The following is an 18,821-nucleotide window of genomic DNA, read 5'->3' as shown; positions in this document are numbered from 1 at the left end:
GGACTAGAAGACTTGCGTAGTTGCTTTAGTGACTTGCTTTTGGATTGTTTAGGATTGGGTAGCGTATCCCCAATCGCCATGCTCGGCTTTATTGTGTATTAAAAGTCTTATGGTCAAAAACGTGTATTTGGCACTTAAGTGGTAATTTGGGTCGATGTGGGCCCCGCTTTGTAAAACTCGTTCATACCTTAGTTATGTGCTAGTTTTATATATATGAATTTATGGTTAAAAGCGTTTTGGCTAAAAATGTCGGGAACTAGTCAAACATTTTCGTTAAATTGACTTCCGGGGACAGCGGGCTGTCCAGGTGGTTTGGCGCGCCGCGCACCCACCTGGCGCGCCGCGCAAATGAACTGCACCAGAATTTTTTTTTTATGTTGTGAAATTTAACGGGAATTGTCGTGGTTTGGTTTGGGTTGTTACAGGGATCTTCTACAGTCACATAATTATTTTGTAAGCATTCATCAATATGTTGATGAATAAAGCAACATGCCGTTGCTTGTTCTTTTTCAGAACAAGTGTTGTTTTCATTTATGGCTTCAAGAATGCCCATTGATTTAAGATGCATTTTTACTTTTATAACCCATGGCATGTAGTTGTTTTCAGTTGATTCTAAAGGAGTAAATTTAAGCTTTTCCAGATTCGACATTTTCTATTAAAACAAACAACATGATAAATTATAGTCACTTTATATTCATAAGTATATAAACATTAAACATAAATTTAATATAACATAAATGATAAGTAGGTGACAGTGTCGACTATATGTAAGCAATCATTAATAAATGTTATATAACATAAATATAAATATTAGTAAACATAAATGATAATTAGGCGACAGTGTCGGCCATATAAATGTTAGATAATAGAAATATAAATGTTAGTAACATAAATGATAATTAGGCGACAGTGTCGGCCATATAAATGTTAGATAATTGAAATATAAATGTTAGTAACATAAATGATAATTAGACGACAGTGTCGACCATATATTATTCAGGTGGTATAACCGACCATATATCATTTAGGTGGCAGAGCCAACCATAATTAGTATTAAGATTATCGTGCTGATAACGTGTTATAATTCAGTAGGCTTATAACTACTTTTAGTGGTTTGATTCTTGATGTTATAATTCAGTAGGCTTATAACTACCTTTAGTGATTTGATTCTTGATTAAGAATACTAATAATGAAGTGTAAGAACAAAGATGATAATGGAGAGAAAGAAAGAAACACTTTGTAAGTGTGAGAAATGGTGCAAGTTTAATGCTTGCATTTATGGCTATTTATAGCAAAAATATCACAAGTTTAGATAATACAATAATATTACTTTTGTGTATCAATAATTGACTATTCATTTATATATATATATATATATATATATATATATATATATATATATATATATATATATATATTTATATATTATAACACAAAACAATATTTTAGTGGTGGATGACAAAAATTAGGTGATATACTGATCGGCTCCTATTATTAACAACAACAATAACAATAACAACAATAACAATACCCAATCCCGCGCCTGCGAGGTATGGGGGAGGTAAGATGTAGACAATCCTTCCTCTACCCTAAAATAGAAGAGAAGTCGTTTCCTTAACCACGAGTCAAGAAAAGGAAATCTCCACCCACAGTAAAGAAAATTCATCCCCCTCTCTACTCCAGGGTAGAGAGATTGCTTCCGTGAGGACCTCCGGCTAAAAAAGAATTTTTTATTTTTAAATAGATAGATAAAAAAAAAAAAAAAAAAAAAAAAAAAAAAAAAAAAAGGTAAAAAAATAAATAAAAATAGATAAGTAAAAATAAAATAAATAAATATATAGATAAATAATATATAGATAAATAATAATAATAAAAATAAAATGTAATAAAAATAAAAATAAAAAAATAAAAATAATAATAATAATAATAATAAAATAAAAAAAAAAAAAAAAAAAAAAAAAAGAAAAAAGATAAACGCCATGAAAATGGTAGAATCAAATTTTCATGGGTTTAAAGTCTGCCTGAAAATCAATTTAGGCTTTAAGCGGCAGTCAAGACGCCACTAAAACGACGCTTGTCGTTGCCTCAAAAAGTAGAGCCAAAAGACCTTATGGACGGCAACTCGAGGGCATGCCGGGTGGAAGTTGTTGCGCAAGCAAAGAGCCAACCACCCTTAGCAAACCAAAAACCACTCATGCACCTTTACGGTAGACACCCCCGAAACCACCCAACTAAAAGAGACCAACCAAGCTCAAGAACAAGGAAGGTCGTCCTCAGCCATAATAGTCCCAAGATGCACCGAACGATGCGAAGCACCTAATCATACATACATGCATACAAACGTACATACATACACACATACATAAACCTACATACAACCGTACACCAGACATACCTACTTACATACATAAGACATACCTACGTACATGCATGAAACATACCTACGTACATACATACATGCATAAAACCATACATACAACCATACATACATAACATATACACCTACATAAGCATACATACATACGTACATACATAATACAAATATACATAAAAATATATCTACCGCCATACATACACACAAACATAAGCCTAAAAACATGAAAAATACCTACATTCGTATACGAATATACGTACCAAGTCCTACCTAAACCTATTAGCAAAACATACATACGTGAGTGAAAATTCCACACCTACAGACAAGTAAAAACCCGCATACAAACATACATACCTGCATATATACATACATATAAAATCGAACTAACATACAAAAAATGTGCGTACCTACATCACACAACCACCTACATGAGCCTATGTGCATACGTACAACCAAGCAAGCAAGCATACAACCATATTCAAGGATACCAAAAACAAACTCATTTAATATTAATAATAATAGTACATAAAACTAATAAAAACGATAGTAATAGTAATACAATAATAGTAATAATAATAGTTCATATAAATATTAATAGTAATAAATATTTGTAAAACAAATACAAATACACAATCAATTAATAATTATGATACACAATACTAATAATAATACAGACACTAATAATACTAATACCGAGACACTAATAATACTAATACCGATAGTAATATGCAAATAAAAGTACATAGTAATAGTAAAAAATTATAATAGTAATAGTATTAATATTGATCATACAAATACTAATAATAGGGAATAATAATGGTAAAAAGCAAATAATGGTAGGTAGTAATAGTAATAGTAGTAATAGTGAAAGATAATAATAATACATAGTACTATAATAGTGAAAGTATAAGTAATAGTAATAATAATAATAATAATAATAATAATAAAGTAAGTAGTAGTAGTAGTAGTAGTAATAACAATAATACTAATAATGATACAAGAGATAATATTGCTAATACACAATACAAACAATAATAATAATAAAAAAGTACTAATAAAAATAATAGTAGAGTAGCACTACCAATAATAATAATAATAAAAATAATAATAATAATAATAATAATAATAATAATAATAATAATAATAATAATAATAATAATAATAATAATAATAGTAAAAAAAATACGCACCCTACTCGATTATTCGTATTCTAGCCCTCCACGCATTCCTATCAGAAGTCATGTCCTCGGTCAACAAAAGCTCCTTCATGTCGAGCCTTAGTCTATCCACCCACCTACGAGTAGGTCTACCCCTTCTCCTAACGCCGTCGACCGTGAGTGCCTCGACTCTCCTAACCGGGGCAGTTCGTGGTCGCCTCATCACATGCCCAAACCATCGAAGTCGTTCTTCTCTTAGCTTGTCGATAATGCTTCCGATTCCAAGGTTTTCCCTAAACACTTTATTTGGAATCATATCTAACATGGTCCTGCCACATGTCCACCTAAGCATCCTCATTTCGGCCACCTCCATCCTTCTCTCTTGGGCCTTCGTCATTGGCCAACATTCTGATCCGTACAACATGGCAGGTCTAATTGCCACCTTGAGGAATTTCCCTTTCAATTTGAGTGGAATCTTCTTGTCGCACAAGACCCCTTTCGCTGCCCTCCACTTCAACCAACCTACCTTAATACGATGGGTCACGTCTTCATCTATCCTCCCCGATTTATGGAGGACCGAGCCTAGATATCTAAAGGAATCTTGCGGGTGCAAGATCTGGTCCCCAATGCTGATATTCACTCCAGCGTTTTGTTCATCTTCAACACTGTTGAAATCACACCTAAGATATTCCGTCTTTTGTCTACTGATCCTTAGCCCATTTTGTTCTAGGGCCTCCCTCCATTGTTCTAGTCTTCTATTAAGCTCTTCTTTGGAATCCGCTACAAGCACAATATCGTCGGCAAAAATCAGACTCCATGGGATGTTCTCTTGTATTCCTCGAGACAGCTCATCGAGAATCAAAGCGAAAAGAAAAGGGCTTAGGGCAGATCCCTGATGCAAGCCTACTTCTATCGGGAAATACTCTGTGTTTCCCACAGGCGTCCGAACACAGGACTTCGCCCCTTCGTACATATCCATAATTAAATCATATATAATTTATTGTTGAGTTATATATAATTTATTGTTGAGTTATATGTTTGAGCCATTAAGCTTTTGGGCTTTACCCAACACCTTACATCGTTAAAATCCAGAGGCGGACATTTTGGACCTTCATCAAAACCCTAATCTTACAATCTTCTTTTTCTTTGTTTCACTCACCATTTTTCTCTATTTCTATATCTACATCTACATCCGTTAAAACAATCCAAAATTACTACTCAATAATCTTAACAGACCTTACAAAATAATCTTTACAGGCCTTACAAATCATTTAAATCTAACCCTAAATGAGTAAAATAGTAAAAGCAAAATGGATGTCCTGAAAAATGTATGAAACTTAACTGCGGTACCGTTTTCGTTTTTAGATCTAAACTGCGACTCGTTTCGTTTTTAGATCTGAAACTCCGGCTCGTTCACGACTTGAATTCACCTATTCAGGCACCATTTCCGGCTGGATTTTGGGTTTTAGAACTAAAACAGTTTAAGCCGGAGATGTACAGTGGCGGCGGTGGTTTTAACAACCCAGATCTTGCACAAACGATTGCATCGACTCAATGTAACGATAATTAACTGCAACTCAAGGTAATGATAGTTAAAAGGAAAGTGTCCCAGATCCAGTACTTTGTAAGTTTATTTTAATTGAATTATTAGATTTGAAAAAGTTTATTTTTTTTTTAATTCTTGGTGATGCTTATGAACAAACTTTTGAACTTTTTTCTGGGTTTATCTTTTTAGATAGTTGGGTACTACCATAAACTGCCACCATGAATTTAAACTGTACTATTCTTTTATAAATTTTTACTTTTTAATTATTCATGAACGGAGTTATTAAATAAGTGTTAAAAATGATAGTAGGAGTTTTAGGAACAATGGGATATAATCAGAAGTGTAGAATACGAAGATTTTAAAAATGGATTTTGGTTCTGCTTTTTGTAGTGGGGCGAAGAAATATGATTACCGACAAGATTATCCATGTTGGGTAAGAAGGGTTATTTTTTATTTTTTATTTTTGGTTTTTTGTAACAGTTTCTATGTTATAATTTGTTTGGTTTTGATTTCAATAAACATGGGCGCAGAGAAGTACCTCTAGTTATGATGCAAAACTCGACTTTATTTTGAAGGTATGTCTTTAATTAAACATGTATGTTAACCTCTAATTACACTTTAATAATCATAATCATCATATTTAAGCGAAACAAGAGACTGAAAACAATTGTTGTAGCAATTATAATATTAGCTTGTTCCCTACTCAAAGTTAATCGATTATAAAGTATATAGAGTTTTATATTATCTTTATTATTATTATTATTATTATTATTATATATATATATATATATATATATATATATATATATATATATATATATATATATATATATATATATATATATATATATATATTGGAAATTGGAAATTGGAAATGAGTTTTCTTTCATCAATTATAAATTAAAATTCAATTAACCAATTAAAATTTAATATTTTAAAAATAATGTAGTTTAGTTTTTATTATTTAATATTTTATAAACGATATGGGTTTGGCAATGTATCCAAAATAAAAATAAAAACGAAACACGCGAACACTCGAAAGCTATTTAGATAATGAAATGAAATCACACTTCAACTTTAGTGGCAGTTTTCGTTTTAAACCATAAACTGCTCCTTCTAACATTGTAAAAAACACTCTTTGGCAATCTATGGCAATAGCGACAATGCCATGTGAGGTTTGCGCGCAAATCCAGTTAGAGATTAATGATACTGATGTGTTATTTAAGAACTCCAACAAGCTCATGAATATTCAGCTTGTCAATCTCTTTAATAGATCGAATGATTGTTCCATAAGGAAGCCAATCAACATTGAGCTTTTTAAGAAACTTCATGTTGATCTCAACATTCACTTTAGTAATCTTGTAATGACGGTTTTAATGGACGTTTATCAAATCTTGGTAATATACATAGAAATGTGAAGAATATTGTCGAAGTTACTCTTTGCGAGGATAATGAATCGGGACTCACTTTTTACTTATGATCTAATGACCTTTACTTGATTGTCATAAGTAATGAGTATCTAGTTTTGGAATCTAGAGTTGAAAAGGTGGTGATGAAGCTCGTCTTAAATATGTTGAAGGCATTCCATACAACATATTGAGTTATGGGTTTAATATTCATAGATCTGTTGACCAACAAGAGATATCATACACGAGATTTAAGATTGCTTTTGAGATTCTTGGAACATCAACCACACCGAGCCCTTTTTAAGAAAGTACTTTTTGGAAATGACAGTGTTATTTTCAGAGGGAGGCAAAAATGAGTGGTTTCAGGATCATTTTGATCATGTTTTCATAAACCGTGTGCTTAAGATCATCATACGATAATTTACATTGGATGTCGGTTAAAGCTGGGTTATGGAAAATGATGTCCGGCTAGGGACGAGATTTCTTGTAGCGAATCAAGTGCGGGCAGAATGAGCGTGCAAGATGCTATAAAACTGCTAGTTCAACATAATGGTATGAGAGAAGGGCGAGACATTGCAATTTTTCAGACCAGTAACAGAGCAAGACATCGAAGTTTTTAAGTACAAAATCATAAGAAGTAAACACATATCATATTACTCTATCAGGTTCCGTTCAATCCGAGGGCTGTTTGTGCTTGATCCAACAAATATGGAAGAACTAACAACCAAGGGTTGCACCAACCCCAATAGAGTATACGATGCGTGTTTCATTCTTATGATTCTAGTCTCAGAAACTTTAATGTCATGTCTTGCCTTTTTGTGCTACTAGTTTAAAAAATTGCAGTATTTCGATTTTCTCTTATACCATGATACTAAGTTAGTAGTTTTTTAGCATCTTCCACGTTCATCCTGTCGCGTTTTATTCGTTGTAAGAAATCTCGTCCAAAGTTCGATATCTTTTTGCATTTCTCGACTTAACCTACATTCAAGGTAAATCACCGTATGATGTTCTTAAGTCACGATTTATGAAAACATGATTGAAATAATCTTGAAATCACTCGTTTCTGCCTCCCTCTGAAAAGAATATTGTCATTCTTAAAAATTACTTTTTGGAGGAGGGTTCGGTGTTCTTGATATCTCTAAGAATCCCATAAGCAATCATAAATCCAGTGTATTATATCTCAGTTGGTCTACACATGTATGATAATCACACCCGTAACTAATTTCTTTTTTTGGGTGGAATGCCTTCAACATATTGAAGGAGCTTTTCATTATTTTATCTGCATTACTGAAACGACTCGTCCATATTACTATAAACGTGGTACGTTATTCATTGGTCCCATAGCGAGATATTTGACCTATATATGATACATTTTAGAAAATATTGCATTCGTTTCATAAAAAGACACCCTTATTATACATAATGCATGTTTTTAAACAAGTGGACGATTATTTAAGAAATAATCCCCATAATACATCGGTTTCCAAATACTACACACGTGACATAACAGTCGAATATAATACATGACAAAGGTTTTATTGAATTCAACACTTCATTTAAACAAAAGCATGAGACTCCATGCACAGCTTGCTCAGATAATGCAACAGCGGAAGACTTTCTTAAGGACCTGAGAATAAACATGCTTAAACAGTCAACACAAAGGTTTGTGAGATATATAGGTTTAAAGCTAGCATCGATATAAATATAGACCACAAGATTTCATATTTATAAATATTTCAATAAAGATATTCTATAAGTTGTTGAGCGTTTCGGTAACCATACTTAACCATAAATGTAGCATATTTCCTTTATTATGAAATCTCCCTACACTGTACCAAGTGTAGTAAAAACGAAGTACTATGCAACCGTTTACGATACTAGAGCGACTAGCCCGGTTGGGGTTGTCAAACCCGATAGATCTATCAATAGGATTCGCGCTTACATGTTCTTACAACATGTAAATATTAGTTACCAAACTATTAGGGAAGATATGCAATGTGGTACAACTCAACGTAGAATATATTTTAAGTACTTGCGTCCATGGCGTAAAACATAAAATGCATGTATTCTCATCCCAAAATATTTTTAAAGTTTAAAAATGAGACTATATACTCACGGTAGTAAAAGTATATTAATAATAAGTTTTCAGCTTATTAAAAATATGGATGTCGTCCTTTGATTCACGAACCTATAACAATAATAATGATTCAGATAACAATACGACATGTGAATAAAATAAAACAAGTTCATAGAATACTTATATATTAATTTTTAACATTTTTATGTTAGTAGTCCTTTGTTAGTAGTCCAAAATAGTCCGAAATGTCCAACAGTCCAATAATCGGTATATATATAATCTTAGAATTACCCCCACGACGTATTGTATACGTATTGTCTTTGCATCAATCCAGAGACGTATTGTATACGTATTGTCTTAGAATTTATCAAAACGTATTGTATATTTATTGTCTTAGGATTTATCAAAACGTATTGTATACTTATTGTCATGGAATGTACCAAGATTATATATATATATATATATATATATATATATATATATATATATATATATATATATATATATATATATAATCTCGGAATTAACTAAGATTATAATATTTTGTTATACTAATGATAACATGTCCAAATATATATAGGAAAAGTTAGCAAGGATATGGTTAATATAGTTTTTACAATATAAATGTCGTCCATACAACGTTAATTTTAGCAGATTTTGTTTTCCTCGCCAAATATTCATTACAACTCCGTTTAAAGTGAATCAAATTGCTATGGTTTCATAATGAACTGTAGTATTTAGAACTAAACTGAAAAAGTAGTGGTTTATAGTCGGAGTTACAGGTTACAAGTCATATTTGAAAGAGGTAGTCATTTCCGTCGAAAAACGACATCTTGTTGACCATTTTGAAAAACATACTTCCACTTTGAGTTTAACCATGATTTTTGGATATAGTTTCATGTTCATAAGAAATATCATTTTCTCAGAATAACAACTTTTAAATCAAAGTTTATCATAGTTTTTAATTATCCATCTCAAAACAGCTCCCGGTTTAGCTACGACGGCGTATGTCCGGTTTTACGGTGTTCTTCGTGTTTACAGGTTTTAAATCATTAAGTTAGCATATCATATAGATATAGAACATGTGTTTAGTGGATTTTAAAAGTTATGTTAGAATGATTAACTTTGTTTGCGAACAAGTTTAGAATTAACTAAACTATGTTCTAGTGATTACAAGTTTAAATCTTCGAATAAGATAGTTATATATATATATATATATATATATATATATATATATATATATATATATATATATATATATATATATATATATATATATGAATCGAATGATGTTATGAACATCACTACTACCTCAAGTATAGTAGGTAAACCTACTGGAAATGATGAGAAAATAACTTGAGCTTCAAAGGATCTTTTGATGGCTTGAAAGTTCTTGAAGCAGAATCATGACACGAAAACAAGTTCAAGTAAGATTACTACTTGATTTAAGGTAGTTATGTTTATAGGAATTAAACCAAAGCTTGGATATTGTAACGACCCTGGATTTTCAAACTTTTATTTATTAATATTTATTATTAATACTTGTGCTTTAATAAATGTATTTATATACATTTACTTGTTATCGTATTTGACTTACAATGCCCGACTTGTCTTTGTGTTACGCGTACTTTTCACGAATAATATTTTTGAATATCATTTACATTCATGATTATTTATTATTAATCATTTTTAATTAACTAGTGTTAGTGGTTAATTACTTAGGCCTTTTATTTAAATGTTGATTACTTGGGCTTGGACTTTTATTACATGGACTAGTAAGCCCACCCTACACCCATAATGGACTTGTAAGCCCATGGATTATGCTAGTATTACATTAAACATAAGCTTGGATTAATTAGCTTAATGAAGAGACAAAGTACTACAAGCATGCAAGACCATTTCTCTATACACTTTAACTTGTACCTCATTCTAGCTAACACCATTATCCCACACTAGAAAGCAAGTTTTGACTTCCCCTTTTTACCACCCAATACCGTCGGTTTTGAGAGCTAGGAGGAGAGATCCATTTTCATTTTTACTTGTTACATATTTGATAGTTTACCTCACTTTTATACACAAATTCAAACACCACTTCAATTTTCTCTCTTATTCTCTCTAAAACTTAGTAAGTAACAACATTATTCCTCTTCCTTTTCTCCTCTAAAAACCGTAGCATATAGCTACATCATCATCATTTGCTTGTTGATTACTTGTTACTTGTGTTTGTTGGTTGTTATTCAAGATCAAACTTCCTAGTTTGCATCTCCATGAATCTTGCTTTCTTCAATCTTTTGTTTGATGAAGAAACAAGAACAAGAACCTAAAACTTGTTAGTTTGTGGTTCTATACCTAAGTGTTTTCAAGATCTAGAGTTCATAAACTTGATGATTTTCTTTATGTTCATGTTTTGTAGACTTGAATTCTTAAGATCTAAACTTTGGTTTGAATCTTCTCAAGTATGAAGCAAATATGAACATAATACTTGTAGCTTTAATTTATTTCTTCATTTCATTTATTTAAAGTTGTGATGTTGATTTGGTCAAGTATTACTTGATCTCATATTTCTTGAAACTACTTTGTAAGTTCAAGAACATGTAAGTAAAACTTTTGATTATAACTTTGTACACTTATGATAGATCTAGACTTTTGGGTCTAGGATCTTCAAGATCTAACTAAGAATTATGTTCTACAAACTTAAGATCTTGTTTATATAAGTTTACTTTCAAGTTTATAGCTTAATATTACTTTCCGAATCTACCAAAAGCATCATCCGAAATCTCACACTAAAACTTCCTCGTGCGGGAGTGTAACTCCCCCATTTGGAACTACGTCCCATATCCACAACTCGTACAACCGTACAATGCTACCTAAGGTAGACTTTACAAAGATTGGGCTCACACGACCCGTCACCATATCTTGCTCCAGCCTTGAGCACACAAAGGATTTCAATCAATCCTTAAACACTTCGAGCAAAAAGTGTACCATGATTACACAAACCATACCTTCGCAATCATCCAATTGCTTTAGTTTGTCAAATTACACCTAGTCACTCATGTACCTAAGGATTTCACTTCGGTACCCTAAGTACAATGTAACCGCAACATAATCGGAGTCGAACACCACGCTAGTAGGTATAAAAGAGGCACCTAATGTCGCGTCATAAAGACTCCATTACCAACATACATCGAGATTCAAAACACTCGATCTCAAGGGTTTCAACCAACCGACGAACCTCATGATTCATCACTTCATCATAAAAGCGAACACGCGCTTAACAACCAAACACCAAAACCATTCCCGTGGCTTGGTAGAAACGTTTTCCAAATACTAAGGAATGTTTGGTTGCACCAAGTCTTACGCCCTTTGCCCGTCAATCAAACATCAACATATGGTACTTCCTTTAGGAACGTCACCCACAACAATAACATGCACAACAAAAGGCATACTACACAAACTCAAACGGCACTTAATAAATAATCAAAAGACATATTTATTAAATTGAAACGTACCTTAACGTCTCCTTGCCGCACCCGTCCCCGCTAACTTGGGACATTCCGACTTACGATGTCCTTCTTTTTGGCAATTGAAGCACACCATACCATCACCCTTTGGTACCGAACATTCCCAAGACTTGTGACCCCTCACGCCACAATTGTAACATCTAGCCGCACTAGAATCCGACATACCCGTTCGCGTACCACCCGTGCTCACACTCGGACCCTTAGCCCTCTTACTCGGAGCACCATACGAAACGACCCTTCGCTCACTTGAAGGTTCACCCTTTTTCGATCGTGAATACGACTCGAAACCTCTAGCCAAGTCGAATAATTCCGAAAACGATTTCGCTTGACCCCGACTAATTTTACTTTTCAAGTCATCATTCAAGGTCCGATAGAAATCCCCCATCAACAAACGATCATTCCCCAAATACTCCGGACAAAAACGAGCCTTCGCCATAAAGGTCGTCTTGAGAGTACTCAAATCCATAGATCCTTGTCGCAAATTTCGCAACTCATTACGCAATTCCCACAAATCGGCCGAAGTCCGGAACTCCTCGAAGAATTCCTCCTTAAAGTCGTCCCACGATAAAGCCATAAACGTCTCGCCACCGACAAGATCAATCTTACCATCCAACCAATCCCTTGCCCTACCCTGCAACAAACTCGTAGCGAGTCTCGTCTTTCTCTCAGGAGGGCAATCAATAGTACGGAAACACCCTTCGACGTCCGAAATCCAAGTTGTGCTTATCAAAGGATCTGGCTTTCCGTCGTACATTGGGGTTTAGTCCTCATGAAGCTCTTAAGACAACGCTCCATTTAGCTACTACTTTGAAGTTCGGAATACTTCCTATCCATTTCTTCTCGAAACGCACTCATTTGCTCCGCAACGGCGGCCGCAACTCTAGCGTTAAACTCCAAATCGTTCGTCTCGATCCCACTTCCCGTCGCCATTCTAAGGAATGCAAAGCGATTAGATCACGAACGTATAAAACCACACACACAACACCGGCCCATCTTGCTAAACACTCGTCGTACATCACTTGTTAGACACGATTTGCACCCGTAATAAGGTTTGCAAGTTCTTATTACGCACACACGCCGCATCGACTCGTTAGTACAACGACCGTCTCGCTCGATGATATAAACAAACACAACCAAAATTCTACGCGGTACAAACACACGCGAGAATTATTACCACAACACAAATAATATATTAATAATATCCGCATTACCAATATAAACGTTAGTCAACCTATAAACAAGGCACTAACTAAACCCATTCCGACCCGTAATCCTACAAGTCCCGCAACAAATTAAGCACACACAAAAGTCTAAGTCTAGGCACCTATCTCAAGTCACCTAAATCCCTTAGACCATGCTCTGATACCACTTGAAACAACCCAACCCGTATTAAAACCGGCCCATAAAAATTTTTCCTTTTTAATACGCGTTAAATAATACTTTAGGTCCCGTTACACATATTCCAAAACGTATTTGTTATCAAAGTAAGTTCATCGAACTTAAAACATACATTAATGATTTAAACTCCTTAATACAATGGTTCATTAATTAAATCGTAAACCGGTTATAATCATGATGACCCGACTAGTTACGTTTACACAAAACCGAGCATGGTGATTTGGGACTACGCTACCCAAATCCTAATCGAGTCCAAAAGCAAGATCTTCTAAAGCAACCTAGCCGAGATCTCTAATTCCCAAGCTTACCCGAGCCGCCAAGCATGCGAACCTATAAAAATATCAACAACGAGAGGGTAAGCTAACGCATAGTGAGTGAGAATATACTACATACATATATATGCATAAAATGGACACGCCACAAAATAGCAAATACCGCATACCGGAGCATCCAAACATAAAGGCAAGCTAGTCTAAGCATACCGTAAGATCACTAAGCAATGAGCTAAAGATACATCAACAAAATATAAGTTTGCCAACAACGATGTGAACAATGCCAATAAGCTACACCCGGAGGGTTAGCTACAACACGACAATACAACATTATATGTATACAATATATATGTATATATATGTATATATATCTCTCGAATAACATAATTTGCTTACGCTTACAACACAATAACCATGGTTAACCAAGTATACAAGAGAACGGTACATGTAAGTCCGTTGGAGTTCATAACATCCACTAGTGTTACTTATACACCGCGTAATCACTAGTCCCCCGGGTGATGTCTTAAACACCGCGACTAACTCACCCTTACAACAATGTGGCGTCTTAAACACCGCGACGAACCCACACTTCATTCAATACAATGAGTGGTGTCTTGAACACCGCGACACTTCCACTCTCACGACATTGTGGTGTCTTAAACACCGCGACAATCCCACAAGTCAATTACACAAGGAGTAGTGTCTTAAACACCGCGACAATACTACTCGTTACCTAGAATGTGGTGTCTTGAACACCGCGACACTTCCACATTCACGACATTGTGGTGTCTTATACACCGCGACAATCCCACAAGTCAATTACACAAGGAGTAGTGTCTTAAACACCGCGACACTTCCACATTCATACCACACAAATGAATACATTATATACGTTCACGCATAATTATTCCACTCACAATATTAACCCTTCGCCATTGGGTTTATATAATCCACATCACACGCCCATGTGATTGAGTACACGCAAGGTGTGCACCTCGTCAAAGCTGGTCAACCAAAACGCACAACCGTGCCAATTGGACCTACACACAAGTCCATCAATCCACCTATATGTGAAGTAAGCTCTATAACCGAGAACCACTTCACCCGACCCGCACCCATCCTACACATACACATGCATATAGGATATTAACACTCACCTTAAGCCTTGAGAAATGCTTCCAAGTAGTCCGCAACACGCCAATGGAAAGTACCTAAACCATTATCATAAATACCACAACACAATTAGATTGGATTTATAAACCAACACAATTCGACACTTAGTGCAAATTCGACCCAAATGCACTTCCAAGTACAAACCGCGCCCAAACTTAACCAAAATTCACTAACACAAGTGATAATGGTCCTAATATGCCGATTAAACCCGAGCACAAGTGTTAAACACGTGTCTCACCCATTTTGACACCAAAACCCTAATTTTAACCAATTAAGTCAAAATCTCACCATTTACAAGTTTTACAAGCATAAACTTGCACACTAAACACAAAACCGCCAATAACAACCATAAACCCGAATATTGGTGTTAATCTCCAATTAACAACTAAATGGGTTCCATCTAAGAATCATACAATCAAAAGCCCTAAATTTGAATGATGAACACAAAAACGAATTTCGGAGTTAGAGCTTACCACTAGTATCACCACGTAGCCAAGAACGAGGAGAACACACTTTCCAACTACGCCAAAGATCGAATCACAAGTCTTGAACCCCAAATCTTCACTTGAATCCAAAGAGGATTTATGTTTTGAGAGAATAAATGGAAGAAAAATGAAAAAGGAAATGAAATGAATGAGATGGGTGGCTGAGATTTATCCCACAAACTGATCCATATGCGAAATGACGGTTTTACCCCTGAACACACCCCATTTAAAGCTGAAAATCGGGTCTGGAACCAGGCTGGTCGCGGCGCGACAACGTGCTGCAGCTGGTGCTTCAAATTACTAGTGTTCTGATCCAGTTTTGCTCTTAATCATCGCGGCGCGACCACAGCCTTCGCGGCGCGACCCACAACACATTTTCTTCCATTTTCGTCTAACCAAGCCCCCGTCTCATAATTTCACTCGTACGCTCCAATCCCGACTTATTTATGCAAGCAAACCCTTCTAGAAGACCCTAGAACGAACCCTTACCAATAATCTTGCATGCATGCGTAACCACCACCTTATATACGCATATTCCCACGCGTACATGCAACGTACACTATCGTACACCGCGTATCTCTCGTTCCAACTATATATATACATGAATTCATACGCAACCCGAACCATATACACATGTATATCTAAATATCTCCACTGTATATACATACATATGTACATATATATATATATTCTCGCATATGAAATATTCGGGTGTTACATGGGCTACTGGAAAGTTGATTTTCAGTTAGTTTGGTTCGAGTAGATGATTTTCCGTTTAGATCTCGTCTTAATCCGAGTTACGGTTTAGGATCTATGGCCTCCCGAAACTCACTACACCCTGTTAACGTTGTGCTGAAATTTCTGACCTACTCGCACTTAAACCGTCACCACGGTCAAACGAAGACGAGTTTGGTTCTGGAAATTGGTCAGTACCTAGGGGACTCATATACGGAGCCATGGCCACTGGTCTCACCTCATTTCAGTTTGTATAGAGGTCGTGGCGACTGAACGAAGTCAGCCTTTGTTTCAAACCCTAGTCTTTACTTGAAACTTACTTTACACTTTTTGTTAAATGATGAATGATGATGATACTTAAGACCTAATTTACATACTTATAAACCTATTGGGACGATTTACTGACTTAGTAACTTTTGACTTAGGTTGAGGACCTTTTCGGACAAACATACTTGCTTACCTTTCCCGTGTCAACTTTACTACTACTTTCCACTGTGAGTTATATCATCCCTTTTTACTTTAGCTATTTTGTGAACTGAGAATACATGCGCATTTTACGTTTTACATACTAGGCACGAGTACTTAAACTTTATATATGTGTGGGTTATACAACGGCATAAACTTTCCCCTTAGCTCGGTAACGTTTAGTCATTGGTCTTTGAACCGATGAACGCGAATCTTAGATACGGATCCATAGGGTTTGACATCCCCACTCGGGCTAGTAGCGATAGCATTTAACGGGTGTTTAATACTTCGTAAACATACGCACTCGCCAAGTGTACTTTTAGGGGGTGATAAACGTTAAGTTAGTTACCAAGTGCCCACGGTTGAACATATACTTTTCATACTGTTTTGAAACGCTGTTGAAGCACTGAAATCTCGTGGCCTACCTTACATTACTGTTATACTTAAACTATAGCTCACCAACATTCGTGTTGACGTTTTTAAGCATGTTTTTCTCATGTACTTAAGGTTTGCTTGCTTCCGCTGTTGTACTAGTCATGCCTTGTAGACTCCGCTGCGCTTTAATAGAGATGTCACCGCATGAAACATTTTGTCTTACATTCAAACTTTGTTACTTTTGAAACGATGTATTTGTAACGACCTATGGGTCACGTACTATTACTGCTTGCTATTCGTAGAAGCATACTTTTGGTTGTTAAACATTTGACGTTGGTTAAAACGTCACCTTTATTCATGAATGCAAACTTGTTTTGAAACAACATATAATATTTGACCTTGTAATGATCTTGTTGTTGATGATTCGTACACGATGGTTTTGTACGGGGCATCACATTTGATATCAGAGCCAGGTTGTAGGGAATTAGGTTGCATTAGTGAGTCTGGACCGACCCGAGTAGGATTCACTAATAAGACTAATCTACAACTTGCTAGTTTACTTGTTTCTGCGGGACTTACTGTTCAGATTTTTTCTTGTTCAGATTTCGGATGCCCTGCCCACTATCATTCACTTGGAGAGCGACTCGGACTTATCAGCCACCTCACCTACCGTTGTTGCTGACTCGATCCCATCATCTACACCTTCCAGTGACTCTGGCGCTTCATCCTCCGGAGCTAGTAGCCATGCACCCGGCCCAGTGATTACCTCAGACGGAGCCGAGGACCTACAGGAGATTCCAGCTCCACTTGTCCCAGGACCCTCGGAGCCACAGCACCATTCCGGTGGTGCTGTGATTTCCGCGGAACTTGGGGAAGTTCCAGTTCGTAATGAGCGTAACCATTGGTGCCGACGCCTTCCTGATGGACGTCTCGTGCCGATCGAGCTGCCAGATACCGACAAATGCTGGCCGCTCGAGGAGAGCCACCCGTGCAGCCACCCGTGCAGCCACCCCCAGCCGATCTAGACAGCCCATCGTCCGCCGATTCTTCATCAGACGACTCATCCTCTGACGACTCTAGTGACGAGGATTCAGATGAGAACCCTGATGATGCACCTGTACAGCCACCCTCCACCCCGCCGAAGAAGCGGTACCGTTTCGATGGTACCTTCATTACAGGGATTAATGGAGGTCGACCATTCGTTGACGCTCATGGTCGGCGTCGTAAGGTTACCGCCCGAAAGCGGCTTGTACCGTACCCTGCTGATCCTTTTGTGCGTAAGCCTTACCGCTTTGCAGCCTCCACTTCTAGAGCCGGACCATCTGCACCACCAGCACCACCCGTACCGACTGCCCCGCCTGCCCCACCATCTCCCTCTGTCGAGGAACTGACAAGGAAAGTGGAGATCCTTCGTGCTCGGGTAGCTGAACTCGAGGACCAGATGTCCCACGTAATGGACATCCTACACCCACCATCACCTTGACTTTTGTAGTAGATTTCATTATGTAATCTCATTTGTAGTTTTATGTTTTACTTATGTACTATACGAACATATGCGGATGTATGCAACCTATTATTAATGAATGGAACTTTGTGTTGTTTAATTCTTGCACAGTGTTCTATGTACGTTACTGTATGATGACTTTGTGGTATCTATATCTATTTGCGTTACTTAATTAGCATGTGTTGTGTTGATTCCATGTTGGTTACCATATACTGTATTATTACTATTTAAATACTAGATTTTGACTTGAGTCAAAATTTTTGTTTAGAACATCAATGGTCAAGGGAAGATCAACACCCACTACAGCCCAAATCGAGGAAATGATCAATGAAC

The 18,821-nt window shown here is 36.0% G+C and overlaps 1 long non-coding RNA gene across 1 annotated transcript; it reads left to right on the top strand.

Annotated features, from left to right (window-relative positions):
* Window positions 1-4,637: 4,637 nt before the first annotated feature.
* Window positions 4,638-18,004, top strand: LOC139866055 (uncharacterized). The gene is made up of 3 exons (XR_011765224.1): window positions 4,638-5,113; window positions 5,468-5,652; window positions 17,587-18,004. It is a non-coding gene; the product is annotated as an uncharacterized lncRNA (long non-coding RNA).
* The last annotated feature ends 817 nt before the right edge of the window (window positions 18,005-18,821 follow it).

This window comes from Rutidosis leptorrhynchoides, chromosome 9, assembly GCF_046630445.1.
Source record: "Rutidosis leptorrhynchoides isolate AG116_Rl617_1_P2 chromosome 9, CSIRO_AGI_Rlap_v1, whole genome shotgun sequence".
NCBI classification, from domain to species: domain Eukaryota; kingdom Viridiplantae; phylum Streptophyta; class Magnoliopsida; order Asterales; family Asteraceae; genus Rutidosis; species Rutidosis leptorrhynchoides.
Note: the sequence above shows the minus strand (reverse complement) of the source record. Positions and strands in the feature narration are given on the sequence as shown.